At 35.7% G+C, this 15,398-nt stretch overlaps 1 protein-coding gene across 1 annotated transcript in view; it reads left to right on the plus strand.

The window, feature by feature from the left end:
* SGCZ (sarcoglycan zeta) overlaps positions 1–15,398 on the plus strand; it is a 464,355-nt gene that overhangs the window by 299,015 nt on the left and 149,942 nt on the right. The window lies entirely within an intron of this gene.

Below are 15,398 nucleotides of genomic sequence, written 5' to 3' on the forward strand. Positions count from 1 at the left end.
ATAGCTTCCTTATGAGGAATGGCTCTCAAACTTGGAAAAAGAAATAACGAGCTATAAAGTTAGGAGGGGAAACGTTAAACATATTACTCCAAATTGCTTTTAAACACACTTGAACTGTGAAGATCTCAGTTGGGCGAATCTAATGTATAGATACATCAGAGAAGGCTATACCAAGTAATGAAAGATATATCCATCAGAGATCATTAAATGCAGTGATCAAGGTCTCACCTCAGTCTTTAGAGCTGGGAAAATAGCATTCTGTACTTGTCCTATTTTATTCTTTCCCTAATCAAGTGGTACTGACAGCTGGCAGGACAGGATGTGCTGCTTGACAGACCTTTGGTCTGTCTCAGTACATCAGTTCTTGAATTCTTAAAATTTATTGATGAGAGCATTATAATGGTAATGCTGTCTTTCTGTGTTTCCAGAGTTGATTCAGAATCCTTTGAGGGGACTTCTACTTTGGTTTGATAAATCCATACTTTTAAACAAAGCCCATGCACCCATAACTGAATGTGTCCCTTTTGATGGGGGTGTTACCCAGAAATGTTTCTAGCTTTCAGGTTGTGAGTTTGTTTTAATCTTTCTGAAGCTTTTTGTCTCTGGTACATCTTAGAATGTATCAAAGAAATACATGCAGCCTGCAATACTTGCCAGTGACCTTCTTTATGGACATTTTGGAAGAAGCTACAAACCAAATTGCTCTGGCCATATAAGGCCACTTCTGCCACATACATTTATTAAGGATTGACAGAAAACAGTGTCTGGGAACAGTTTTCAGCCACCCAAACAATTTCTGCAACTTGCAGCTCTGTCTATCCCCCGCCCTCTCACCAAGGATTGGATCTTCTGTCTATATTGAATCTTCTGTACTGCGTATGTACCGTAGACCTGTAATGTGAGCAAAGGAGTCCTTGTGTTCAGATTTTCTCTGTGCTTGTAGCAAGCTGTTTGGGCTATTCAGCTGGAAGTACTGGAGATCACTGGACCACACAGAGATTATATTTTTAGCTTAGCTGTTATGACACATTATTTTTAACCATTGGGGTGTGAGATAATGTCAGAACAGGATTCTACCCTCCAGGGTATCATGTATCACATTACTGATAAGCCTTTCACCTACAGAAATATCAGCTATTTGAGAATGACGTGATCTTTCTCCTTAGTCCCTGGCACAAAAAAGTAAGACTAGTGTTTATAATAATAATAGAACTATCAAAAATGGGGGGTGGTGGAAGGCGTGAGGTGAACCTTTTAAAAACCTCTTGATTTTTGTTTCAGATGAGAGAATATTCTGAAATGACACATTTCCATTTGTTACGTATGCCTGGTTTCCATCCAACTTTTTATTTATATAAATATATATCATACAGTTGTTTGAAGCTTTTGCTTCTTAATTTTGATATAGTTATATGCATTATAGTTATATGCATTAGGCATTAAAGAGAAAACATTGGAAAGTAGTGTAAGTATGCAGTGTTTGTGTTTTCCAGACTTTAGGAAAGTTACAGCGATGTAATACAAACAAAGCAGTGTAATTGGTTTACCAAATCAAAATACTTTTTATTTTTCAGTCTTTTTTTACTGCAATGAAAACTTCATCAAATTCTATTCCACCATTTTTTCCTACTTTTGAGATGATAGAAGTGGAAATACTGTGTTAGTCTAATTTAAAGTAGCTTCAATAGAAAAAGGGAGAATTTTTTTTTTTTTTTTTTTAGAGTTATGATCTGTACGTATTTGTGCATGAGAGCATTAACATTCTGTTCTCTTTTGTTTGGGTCACAGTAATGATCCCTGAACTCAGCCAAGCATAGGATCTTCTCCTCCCCTACATCCATGGTTGGCCTTGTGCTGTAGGGAAAACTGAAAAGAGGCTTTGCCAAGGCATTACCACAGTTATTCTCTGGCCATGCGTCTAGAATTCATAACAGAGACCGGATAAATGTGAAGGCTCTGCTTCTATGTGCTTGGGCACTTAAATTTTATCAAGAGGATGCTCTTTAAAGCTTTGTGTTGCATCTTTGCTACCTTCTGACCATAGGGTTTCAGAACATTGTTTCTCTGTTGGAATAGATATTTGAGACAAAATTTCATCTGCATTTGCATCCTTCTTAGAACCCTTTTCAATTAGGTTACATACTGTTTGATAACGTAGTATTAGTGATTAATGTACTTTAAAGCTTTTGATATAATTTTATGTCAGCCTTTCTATTTCAATATATTTTGAAATAGTAAGGAACATTTACAAGTTTAAAAACTGGCTTACTATTTGAGGAGCATAAATGGGTGTTATCACCTCTCAGCTGATTTCATAATCAATGTTTTTTATCAGTGACCTGACATTGATACCAGAGGTTATTATTCAAAGGTTGATAGCTGCACACAGAGCATAATAAAAATATTGGATGTATGACAAATACCAAGGATGACAAATCACTAATAGTAAATTACAACACAATATAGATCAAACATATTAAAAAAAAAAAAAAGTCATAAAAAGTACTTAAACTAATTTAGCTAGGGATAGAAACCATTGTCCATGCAGCAGTGTGAGGGATGTTATCTTGAAGGAAAGCCTTTAGAAAAGAGTTACAAATCATAATGGATAACCTGAGCTAGCAGATTAAGACAATACATGTTATCCTGGAATATATTTAAAACAAACAAACAAAATCCCTGACTTTCAATTTCATTTTGGATAGATGTCCTGACAGGAATACTGTGGCTTTTCTTGCACTTCTACTCCTAAAAGAAGAACAATAAGTTGAAAAGAACTTTAAAGTGCAACTGTGTACACGCACAGTGGTTTGAAAATGTGTTTTAAAATGAATTTCTTAAGGAGCTCAATTTGTTTCTTGTATTAAAGGGGGACACTTCTTTGCTCTTTAGATCTACCTTCAAACTTACTGAAGTTTGTGAGATAATTCTCCATCTTGTCAAGAAAGAGAATGCCCTTAGAAGTCCTTATGCGAGACTGATGCAAGTTCTTTCAACAAGAAAAAGACTTCCTATACTTCTGTAAATACACTGGCTATGCCAACCCTGAAAGTTTTATTTTTTAAATTGAGAAGCTTGCCATTTAAAATTATTTGAGCTCTCAGTCTGTGTCAAAAGTCTTTATTGCAAAAAAACTTTACTGTCTTTAATTGTTTTTAATTGCCTCAATTTTCTCTTAACCATGATCCCATTTAAAAAACAGTGTCAGTTATGAAAATTGTTTACCTTTCCCTCAGGTGCAAAGGAGTAAGTTTCTCCAGATCTGAAATGCAGGCACCACTCCCCAGCTGAAATCATTGCCGTGAACTCCTTAGCTTGTAGTACGCTATTAAGTGACATAATTTAAGCACATGCTTTACATGACACAACTCCTTAAAATGCGTAGTATTGAAGAATCAGACATTATTTTAAAATGAATGTACAGCCATCATGTTGTACTGCCTATGCAGTTGCAGCCCCTACTCTTCTGCCTACAACTTCTTGTAAATCTATGAAATAACATACTTTTCTATAAGCATAGTTTGTGATCTGTTAATTTCCTAATTTGTGTTCCCCTTACCACTAAACCTGCTGTGTTACATTATGTGCAGTGCTACCATTAGATTTTATAGGATGCTTAGGTGCAACTATTCACCCAGATTCAGTCTCCTCACATATTTTTCTCTTCACAGTTATTTCTATACAGGAAATAAAATGGCACTTAGAAGTTAATTTAAAAAAATTAAGGTCAGGTATACTTATAGAAATAAGCAAAACGTGGTAATAATGTAATAACTGTGATGAGTTCTTTGGACTACTACTACTATTTTTTTTTCAACTATCTTTTCGCAGGATTTCTAGGTTTAAAAATATAATCTAGAATATAAATACTGCTAAAGCTAATTGCTAATGTTAATTGATAGATTTTTTTTTTTGTCTGATTATACTTCTGCTTATTTAAAGAGAAGAACACCCTCTAAAATTATTTAAACTTTAACCTGACACCTGGCCTAATGTACATGCCAGACTGATTTTTTTTTTTTCAGTCTCTACCTATACTGGTTTAGAATGTCAAATAGCTTAGGGAACATTAATTTTATTTAAAGTAGCATCATTCCTTTATCTATAAAAATAATTCTGACGCCTTGTCATCTTGATGGAAAAGGTTTGGGTTTTGTTCATTTTTTTTCCCTGTTTTTGTGGGGTAGTGTTGTTTTTATGTCTTGACTAGCAAGCATGCTGTGTGTTTCAGTGCAAAAAGTTCCAAAACAGTTGGTGGTGATTCCTGTTTGCTACAAAATGTACTCCAAAATTAGGACTGTAAAGTTGCTCATAAAATATGCTCTCTGTATATTGCAAATATCTAATCTTGATGCAAAGCTTGTTGAATTACCTAGTGAATAGGTAGCATACTTAAACTGAACAGCACAAAGCATTTCTAGTAAACTCATATAATGCGATGGGTTTAAACTGGAAAAATACCCAACTGGAAGATTTATGACACATTAAGTTTCAAAGGATATACATCAAAGGAGACTTTGGGTCCTTATTTTACATTTTAAGAATTGAGTTGTCTTTACCCTCTAAATAATTAATACCACTAAGAATTTAACATATAAAATGTTAAATAACACTTGGCGGTAGTAATGTATTATTTTGGAGCTAAAAGCATGTTATTCTAGCAACTGGACTTCAAAAGGCGGAGTAGAATAAATTGTATCATCACTTGATCTATTATTATAGGAAAAAGTGACAGATCAAACTCTGGGGTCTCATCACATAGGTGCTTCTGTGCTGTCAGCCTTCTAAAAGGTAAAGGCTGCTTCACACCTGCCTTCTGTTTGTGTGAGCCTTCCCAATGTTCAAAGCCTGATCCAGGTACGCCAATGAACTGCCTTGCCCTGCAGACTGGCAAATGGCCAGTACCAAATGCTTCACAGGATGCATTCAGGAAGCCTGTTAATGAATACTCAGTTATTGAAATCCTAACTCTGACTTTTTTTTCTTCAAATCTCTGTTACTTAATGACTGGCTTTTATTCTGAATCACAGGGATTTAGTACTGTATTGTGGCATTTTGTTGTGCAGATAAAATTAAAGCTTGAAGAAAAATGTTTGCTTTTGCTTCTGACTTTCATTTTCATATCAGGAGACAGCTATTTGTGGCTCTTACTTTTTTTATGCTCTAGTTCTAGCTTTTATCTCTGCCATGTTTCACCTTACTCATGTCATCGCTAAATATTTTTTTTCAACCTTTCTTTACATGCAAGGTTTTCATTTCTTTAGTCATTCTTTGTCCAGTTTCTGAACTTGTTCCACATCTGCATTATTTTAATCTCACAGGAAGCAACGCTTTCCAAAAGGTTATACCTCTTCTGTAGTAGTAAATGGATACAGATACTTCCAATGGAATTTTTGGTTACAAGGACACAGAAATATTGGTAGAAGGGACCTCTGGAAGTCCTGTAGCCCAGCCTCTGCGTAAAGTGTCATGAACACCAGACAGGTTCAGCTGGTGTCCTGACAACCTCCAAGGGTGAAGCTGCTGTAGTCACTCAGTATCACATTTCCACATTGTCCTCCTCTCATAGAAAAATACATTTTCGTGATGTTCAGCCTGGGACTCACAGGTTGTAATTTGTGGTGATGAATGTTTGTTATGTTGCTATTGCTGAAGATCCACATCTTCATAACTGCTCGCTGGGGAGTTAAAATCTCTCCTTAGCCATCTCTTCACCAGACTGAACAGTTTCAGCTCCCTCAACATTATTTTATAAATCCTATGCTCTGGGCTCCTGACCATGTTAGCAGCCCTATACAGGATTTTATTTGGTTTTAAGCATCAGTCTTGATCTGGTGCAAATATACAGAACAAAACTGGCCATGTATTCCAGATGTGGGTTTGTCAGGACCAAATAGAGGGGACTAGGAGTTTCCTTCAGTCTGCTGGTGGCCTTCTTGCTATTATCGCACCATGTGCATTTGCTTTATCCACAGAGAGAGCATGCTGTTTGCTCATACTCAACCTGCTGTAACCCCCAGTCCTTTTCAGCACAGCTGGTAGGTACTCATAGGTAAACACCTAAGGTGTTTACACCAGCCTGTGCTCATGCATTGTTATTCTTACCCAGTGCGTAACTACATGTGTCTCAGCATGAACTGTGAGATTTATGTTGTCCCCATCAACAAGTTTCCTAAGTAAGCCCTGCTGTTCAGTATTATAAACTTCTCCTCCTCATTTAGCATCATCTGCAGATTTGCTGTGGGTGTGTTCTGTCTCCTCATCCAGCTCTTGAACAAAACTTTGAGCAGTATGGGACTCAGTGCCTGGGGCACTCTGTTTGGAGCTGGCTACAATCTGTACAGCAAACTTCTGCCTGCTTCCCAGGAGGCCCAACTAACAGCATCTTCTTGTTGTTCATGCCTTCTCTGTTCATACAGGAGAGCACTGTGGGAAACAGTGTCAAAAGTAGTTTCCAACATTATCTGTGTCTCCCCATGTTAAGGGTTTTTCTTTCTTAATCCAAAGTAGATGTCCTAATTGCAAAACTGTTAACTTTGAGAAGAGATCTTAGTGTTTTCTTCTCTTTTTCTGAAGTTAAACTCTCAGTTTCTAAATAGTTTCAGTCAGGGCTTAATTTTTTCAGTCAGAATAGGGATGAACCAGGCATATATCTTTAGCAAAATGCATTGAAGGTGATAAATGCATATGTGTGTATTAGAATTTAATGCTTTAGACAAGCTAGTCAAAAATTTGATATCAAAAGTGATGAAGCAGCGGAGGGGAAACAATTCTGAATGAAGCTGAGTTCTGAAGCTGGAGGCAGCATACACTGCAAGAAAAAGAGGGCTGCGTTATCAAAGCTTTATTCTGTAACATACACATTTCCTTATAAAAGTCTCTTGCTGACCACTTTGAGCATGGAGACTTCTAACACCCAGGCTGTTGCATTTACTGAACTATTTCTGCAAGTATATGTGTCTCAGAGGTATTATTAGCCACCCTGAAATTACCTTCTGCTCTTACTGTTTGTGTAAAATTGACTGAAGTGTTTTCCTCGGGAGTATGGAGATTGAGTATAGCTCAGTATTATAACAGACTTCACATTAATTGTTACATTAGGCTCTATAAGCTAGGTAATTTTTGTAGAGTGCTCTATATTTTAAGCTGCTATTAACATCAACCAAAAATAATCTAACAAAATATTCCAAACATGCATTAATATAAAAGGAAATGTTATGATGGAATTAATAATGACTACTGTGTAACATATAGGATTTATTTAATTATTGTTTTCATAAGAGGCATAATATGAGCCTCATTTCTGGTACAGATAGAGATAAGGACTATTTCAAACCAAAATAAAAAACCCTTTGCTTAAAATTCCATTGATTATCTTCAAAGATAGTAAGGAGAAACACAAGCATAAGGTCTCCTGGAGACCCTTACATGTAAGAGGCCTCGAATATAACCAAAGTCAATCCAACCAGAGTTTGGAAACCTGATAAGTTTAATCAGTATCAAGATCATTGCTATTCAATGCTACTCAAGATCAAGAATGAGGGATGAAAATCATATCATATAGTGCAGGAACAAGTGGTGTGTCTTCCAAGTTACAGCTCAATGAAAAGAGTTACAGTAATGAAGCTACAATATTGAGAGGACATGCACTAGCATCATAAAATCATGCTGAGATAAATATGGGTAAGAATCAGAGACCTAACAGGTTGGACTCCATCTTATATACTCATTTCTAGGATCTAAGGATCTATTTTTTGGTATCAGCCACTTCCTAATCACATCTATTATAAAGCTATGGAGATGCACTGTAACTTGCTTGATAAAACTAAATATCATGACTATGTGGCATTACATAATTTGCACATAAATACAATAACAGGCATTGGCAGAGACTGGGGGAGGGAACTGCTTTCCGATCCCATTGCTTTAAGCATCTTAAAAAATACCGTTATTTTTTTCCCCCATTTCTATTTCAATGGATTTTTCAATCAGGTTTTGAAGCTTCAGACACAAATGACTTAAGGCTTTCCCTTTTTGCAGGTACTATTTTAAAACCACAAAGAATATAAGGAAAATATTTAAACTATTTTTTTAAATTCTTTTTATCTCATATTCTTTACTTTTTGAAGTCAGTGGGTGGGGAATGGAATATACTTCTGTCCTGCTTTGCAGCTAGAATTTGGAGAAGTGTCACAACCCTGGGTCAGGAAGAAAATTGGTGTGTGCTTGTTTTGTGTCATCATGATATTATATCTACAAATGCAGTATTCACTCCTATTATTTTCTTCCACTTTGTTCTAGTTTTGGCTGGGATAGAGTTAATTTTTTTTCCTAGTGACTAGTATGGTGCTGTGTTTTGGATTTTGGGATGAGAACAATGCTGATGACACACCAATGGTTCAGTTGTTGCAGAGCAGCACCAAAGCAGGAACTTTTCAGCCTCCCTTACTTCCCTGACAGTGAGGAGGCTGGGGGTGTACCAGGAGCTGGGAGGAGACACAGCCAGGACAGCTGGCCCAGGCTGGCCAGAGGGATGTCCCACATTGCACAGCCTCATGGTGAACAATAGCCTGCGGGGGTTGGCTGGGGGGCGGCTGCTGCTGCTGCTCAGGGATGGGCTTGGCATTGGTCAGAGAGTGGTGAGCAGTTGCATTGCGCATCACTTGTTTTGTATATCCCTTTATCATCGTTATTATTGTTGTTATTTTCCATTCCTTTTCTGTCCTATTAAACAATCTTTATCTCAACCCAGGAGTTTTACCCTTTTTTATGATTCTTTCCCCCATCCCACTGAGGGGGAGTGAGAAAACTGCTATGTGGTCCTTAGCTGCCAGCTGGGTTGAACCTGAACACAGTTTCAGTTTTATTTTCAGGGAAATATATTTTAAGAACAGCAGGGCTGTGCCGACTCCTTACAGATTTGATATAATATATAAGCAAATAATAACTCTGAACCATACTGTTCTCCTTTTATTCCCAGAATAGGAGGAAGAGGAAGACAAAGCTATTTTTATTCTTTTGTGTGTGCCAGTGTTATGTATAGTAATATTTATGACCTTGTCATATTAATCATTCCTAAAACCATACCTTCACCCCCTTCTCGGTATTTCTAGTTAATCATTAGCATGTAGTGCCATTAAAAAGCCATTAATTTTGACATATGCTGATGCCAATACACAATTAAATTAATCTAATAAAACAACATATAATCTATTTCAAACGTATGTGATAAATTTAGCTTGTGCCAAGAGGAATAATAAAACAGATGAACTTGACAAAAATTTTTAGTTATTTAAAGCTGGAGGCTGTCTGGTATACCAATGTAGAAGAAAACAAGTTTGGCATACGATGTGTAGGTTAACACCCTTTTCTATTATTCTTGTTTTGGTCAAATTTCTTAGACACGTAAACATAGATTCTAATCTCAGAATGCTAACACATATATTTCAACTCTGAATCTAAAGATAAAACATCGAATTTTTTTTTATTTTTTTTTTCTGAGAAATGTGGTAAAACTGTACATGTTAGAGATCAGAGGACAAAAGAGCAGTCAGGTTTCTGGTTGCTTGTTGTTTGTTTTAACATAGTGTATTATTTACTACAGAAATACATTAATATTTTGGGTTTTGTTTTGCTGGGTAATTTGATTTCTATCCCCCCCCACCCTTAGTGCAGTCTAGTGATGAATTAATTCATCACATAATTGCTTAATACATTCTTGAAATCTACTGTGGATTCTTGGTTACAAGAAAACTTTTGCCTATATAGGGCACTTCAGCTAATGTAGCTGTCTTCCTGCAGCGGGTGTTGTGTTATAATGCAGATACTCATCACTTGGTGATTCTATCTGTCAGAGTTATGCTTATGAGACTAGCTAATGAAAAATGCAATTAAAATCTGAAAATACCTTCCGGAAAGAGTGAATGGTATTTGCCTTTCTGAAACTCTGTCGTCTTGATATAACTGAGTTCATTTAACCCTGTATGGCATCAAAAGTCAGGAGCTTGGAGATAAAATACTTTGGTTGTGAGATTTATGTTTAACAATGTTTCATTTTTCTCCTCCTTCTCATTGTTACAGAAGTTGTTTATGCTGGAGATAGGGATTTATGTGGTACTGAATGTTTGAAAAATCTGGATTTGTAAAGGTACATTTAGGAGCATAGGGTTAGGATACTTTTAAGTCTGCATATGGTGTCTTATCAGACCAGATAGGATATAATGTTTACAGCCTTTACACCTATATTTTGGAAAATAAGTTTGCATTAATTTTTTTATCATTATTTATTTATTTTGATACACTGGAAAATACTACCAACAGCGATAATGGGTTGTCATTATATGGCTCTCGTTCACTGGATGGGAAAAAAAAAAAAAAGACCAAGCATTAGATTTTGTCCTTTGTTGTGTTTGTTCAACTTTATTGTAAATCTGGAGCTTTATTAGTATATTAAAACTCAGGGATGAGGAAAAGTATTATGTATACGTGCTAAAATGCTATGTACAGTAAACCTGTTGGCAAAAATCTCAATACCTTTCATCTGACCCAAGATTTCCCTTATTTTAGGTGATAGAAGACTCAATTTCTTTGTATGCACTTCATGCTAGTCCAGTATATTTCAACTCTGAGTCCTTGTAAAGATGTTCTGTTCTGTTTTTCTAATATAAGAAATTGCAAGAAATGTCTTAGTTTTTGAAGTTATGAAAAGAGTATGTAGAAAACATCTTATGCCTGTCAGGGTGATGAGACAATGGCAGAGTTTGCCCAGGAATCCCCTTCCTTGGAGATAGTCAGTGCCCAACTGAATGCAGCCCTGAGTTTGTCTTGTCCAGGAGCTTGTGTAAGACAAACTCCAGAGGTGCTTTCCAACTGCAATGACTGGGTGTTTCTGTTGCTTTCAGTTGCTTTCAATTGATTGAAAGAAATCTTAGATACAGTTTTCAAGATGGATTTCAAACAAGTAAGGTAGAGGTTAGAAATAAAATTTAAGATTTAGGGATTAAATTTAAGAGAAAGAAATGCTATAATAATTATGATCTCTTTCAGTCTAAAATGGACCTCATTTAAAGGAGAATAACTTGTAGTTTAGGTTGGATTTGTACTATAGGAATATTTTTACTACTTTAATAATGAATATCACAATATTCACTGTCACAATAGTGCATGAGGAAGTTATTTTATCACTGGTGATGATTCAAAACACCAGGTAAGGAAAATCAGACAGCAGAGGGAAGTAAAAGTTACTCAGTTTGTCTATACTCTTTCCTTGCAGTACATTCTTTTTTACTTTTGAAAAAAAAAAATATATATATATATTTGCTGTAGTTTTACATGTGTTTTTTGGTGTAAAACACATCACAGCAAGGGAAGAATAATGTTTGTGTAGAGATGGTTTATATAATTATTCTTCTATATTTTTTCCCTGCTTTCTACTTTGAGGAAATGTTTGTTGCTAGTTACTTAAAATTCCTGGAAAAATTGACTCTCTAAGTGCACTTACTTTGGAAGTAGAAGAGAACGTCTGTACCGAGATTTCCTTCTCCCCTCCATTTTTGTTTCCTCTTTCTTTTCCCATCAACCTATTTCTGATGATGCAAGTGTATTTCCATATGGATTGCAAATACATCAGTCCAAAAACTTGTACATCCCAAAAAATGGGTTGTTTCATCTTCACTAAAAGCAGAAGTTTTTGATACTCCGCATACATGCGGATAGGTTGGAAATATAAATATAATCAATGAAAAGATTACAGATCTGATTTCTGCCTATGAAGTGAATTTAGAGAGAATTTATCATTTGTTCTGTTCTGAAATGTGATGCAGTAATTGCGAAGAAGTTCTTCCTTTAACTTACTATTTTTTTAACTTAGTATTATTTTTTTTCCTCTTGCTACATTGTTCTGCCCTACCAAAATTTGTATTACCAAAATGTGGGTATTAAATCACGGAATAATTGTATGATCTGAGATCAGTCTTTCTTACCTGTGGACTTAAAGAATGCTACTAGTAGTGAAATTGAGAAATTTCATGAGACTTGTAAGTGAAAGGAAAGAACCCAATAAATGAATATATTTTTTTAACATTTCAAAGCCATACAGATTGTTTAGTGTTAAGGATCTTCTCTTTATGGTTAGTCTGTGCCTGTTACACTGAAGTATTTTTCCTTGGAAGCAACTAAGATACTCAGCCTTGAAAAATATACCTGTGAGTGCTTTTTCTTTTAAATTAAGATATATCTGGGATGATATGCCTTGGAAAATAGGTATGAAAGGGTGAGGTTTAGACACTTGAGAAGTAAAAGTGACTTGACATATGTTTCTCTCCGTTTTGTATTTTTCTTTAGTGAATCATTAGACGCAGAATGCTTGCCTAGAGTTTCAGGAAGTGATAGGAGTGATAGGTTCACTGTAAAATATTTTTTATATTTCTTTATTTCACTAGAGCAAAATGCCCTCATGTTACATATAGTGAAGATCATATATTTAAGACTTGAAATATTTGGGATTACTTTATTGTACTATAGCACTCTTTTTTTTTTTAATTTATTTTTTCCCCTCATACCTTTCATTTTCTTAGTGTGTCTTCTCAGTACGTTGGGGAAACCTCTGTACACAGAAAATGTATGAAATTTATGTAGAAATGACCACAAGAGCATGTAGTCTGACCTCCTTGTAAACAGCTGAGTTTCTTTCACAGTGGTTTAAAAAAAAAAAAATCAAAATGACAAGACAGATGACTGAACTGTCACTGTAGTGAAGGATAATGACAGATCAAAGGAAATATGTGATGGTTCACACTGAAGAGGGAGTATGCAAAGAATAAAATTTCTCAAATATTTTTCTCAAAAAAAATGTGGAGAAAAATCAGTGTTGTTTTTTTTTTTTTTTTAACTTCCCCTGCCCAACCCAACCTTCTCTTTCTTCATTCCCAAGCCCCATTCAACATATGGAATTGAATATATTTTTGTTAAGGTGAAGAGGGCAATACCTTCACTATTTTCCTTCTTCAAATGCTATAGTACGTCCTTTCTCTGCTAGTGGAAGGGGCTTTCCAGTAAAAATCTCCTTTAATTCTCTCCTGGTTTCTTACTGTTTTGGCTTAGCACCACACCGCTGCTCGCTCACTCTCCCCAGGTGGAAGGGGGAGAGAATCAGAAGGGTAAAAGTGCAAGAACTTGTGGGTTGAGATAAGGACAGTTCACTAGGGAAAGCAAAAACCATACGCAAAAGCAAAGCAAGAGAGGGAATCCATTCACTGCTTCCCATCAGCAGGCAGGCGTTCAGCCACTTCCAGGACAGCAGGGCTCATCACACGTAATGGTTTCTTGGGAAGACAAATGCCATCACTACCAATGTCCCCCCTTCCTCCTCCTTTACCCCAGCTAGTATTTCTGAGCATAATGCCATATGGCATGGGATGTCCATTTGGCCAGTTTGGGTCACCTGTCCTGGTTCTGTCCCCTCCCAGTTGCATCCCCAGCCTCCTCGCTGACTGGTCAACATGAGAAGCTGAAAAGTCCTTGATTTAGCGTAAACACACTGCTCTGCAACAAGTGAAACATCAGTGTGTTATCATCAAAAATATGAAACACAGCACTGTGTCAGCATCTATGAAGAAAATGAACTCTACCCAGCCAAAATCACAACACTTCTTTTGATCTCTCTAATGGTCTGTGCTTATATGCATTTTTCTAATTGGTGGGTCGTCATTAAAGAATCCAATTTTCTTGCTAAAACTTGCATTTGTCCTGAATCTGTGTTCTCTGGATAGACTGTGCTGTGTTTGCTTAGCAGAACTCATCTGTCAAAACCTGTCACTATTCTCAGGAGACACCACATCTCAACTCTTTTTTGTTTTCGCTCTGCGGTCTGTTGTTAGCCCAGTTTTTCAGGACCTTCTTTCCTGTATCTTCCATCCTCTATATAAACAAGGATCATGCTCACCCTTCTGTGCATCATGAAGAATATGAGTGAATGAATTTATTACATTTTTGATCTGAAAAATCGATCGCATATGTAATTGCTCTACAGAATACCTTATGTATGTATTCTCAAATTGCCTGTTTGCACAATATTAATCACATTGATTCCAGTACTCAACTAATTCTTCAGCAAAAGAGGAAAAAACAAACAAACAAACAAAAAAAATATGGGTAATGTTAGTTATGCAGACAAAGAACAAGGACTTTGTGTTTTTGCAATTCTGTCAGTGTTTCACCACTCATTGACACAATGATTTTATCATATTACTGAAACAGTTTAGGCAAAACATTTGTGTAGGGTCTTAAACCAACTAAGTGTATATGCATTTTGGTGATCAATGAAATAGGCAATAAATGTGGAAACTGACATCATATAATAAATACAATAATACTATTTGTATTCAAAGGCTATGTTAGGACAAATTATGATTCTTAACATATCTAAAAGGGCAATCACTGAAATTTAACTCAGAGATACTATACTCTTCATCCCTTAAAAGCTTCCTTTGTTGTCATTGTTTTTAACTTTTTCTTTTTTTTTTTTTTAATTAAAAGCTGTCTGGGAAAATATGCAGAGATATGCAAAAATATGCACTTTGATTTTTGTAAGATAGTGTTTGAAAACAAAACTTCAAATTCTCTAGAAATAAGCTCAGTAAAACATAAACATGATTATTTTTTTTCTGCAGAAAAATATCGTAATTCCAATCTATTCTACTGGGTCATTTATTTATTTTTAGTATGTGTGTCTTAGATACTTGTACCATGGGCTTAAAAGAGGCTTCAATGCATTTTGTACAAAGGTTTCAACAAAAAAGGCACAAATCCAGTTCTGCACCTTGTGAAGATATGTACTTTTTTTAATAGTCTTTGCATGGAAATCTTAAAATAATTGTAGACAATGACAGGAAGCGATTTCCAAAAGCTACTTGTTTTGCCTCTGCTACAATATGGCTTTAACTGTTCATCATTCTTCAGAGATGTGTATCCAAAAAGTTCATAAAAATCTTCATGGATAGGTATTAAAAAACCATACAAAATCTTTCTGTTCTAGTTCTTAGAGTAAAAATGCTCTACTAATAACGACCTGATTCTCAGTTTCCTCAGTTTAGGTTCATTGTTTATTATCTAATTATCAGTGGACACAAAGAAAGTGTTTTCATATTTTAAGATTATTGTTGTTAAGATTATTGTTGTCTGTGCCTCTTTAATTTCTCTTCTCGAGTGTGAACAACACCATCAAGTTTTAACATGTTTAACATGTAACTGCGTTTTCCATTGTTGTGTTTCTTTCACTGCTTTGCATCTCACTGATCTCATGGGCATCTTCCAGCTGCCTACAAATTTTTTTATTATCTACTCTGGTATAGATTTCATGGTATTTTAAGAGTTCAAAGTAAGTTGATCCTTTTGCCACT

Source organism: Anser cygnoides, chromosome 4 (assembly GCF_040182565.1).
Source record: "Anser cygnoides isolate HZ-2024a breed goose chromosome 4, Taihu_goose_T2T_genome, whole genome shotgun sequence".
NCBI lineage: Eukaryota > Metazoa > Chordata > Aves > Anseriformes > Anatidae > Anser > Anser cygnoides.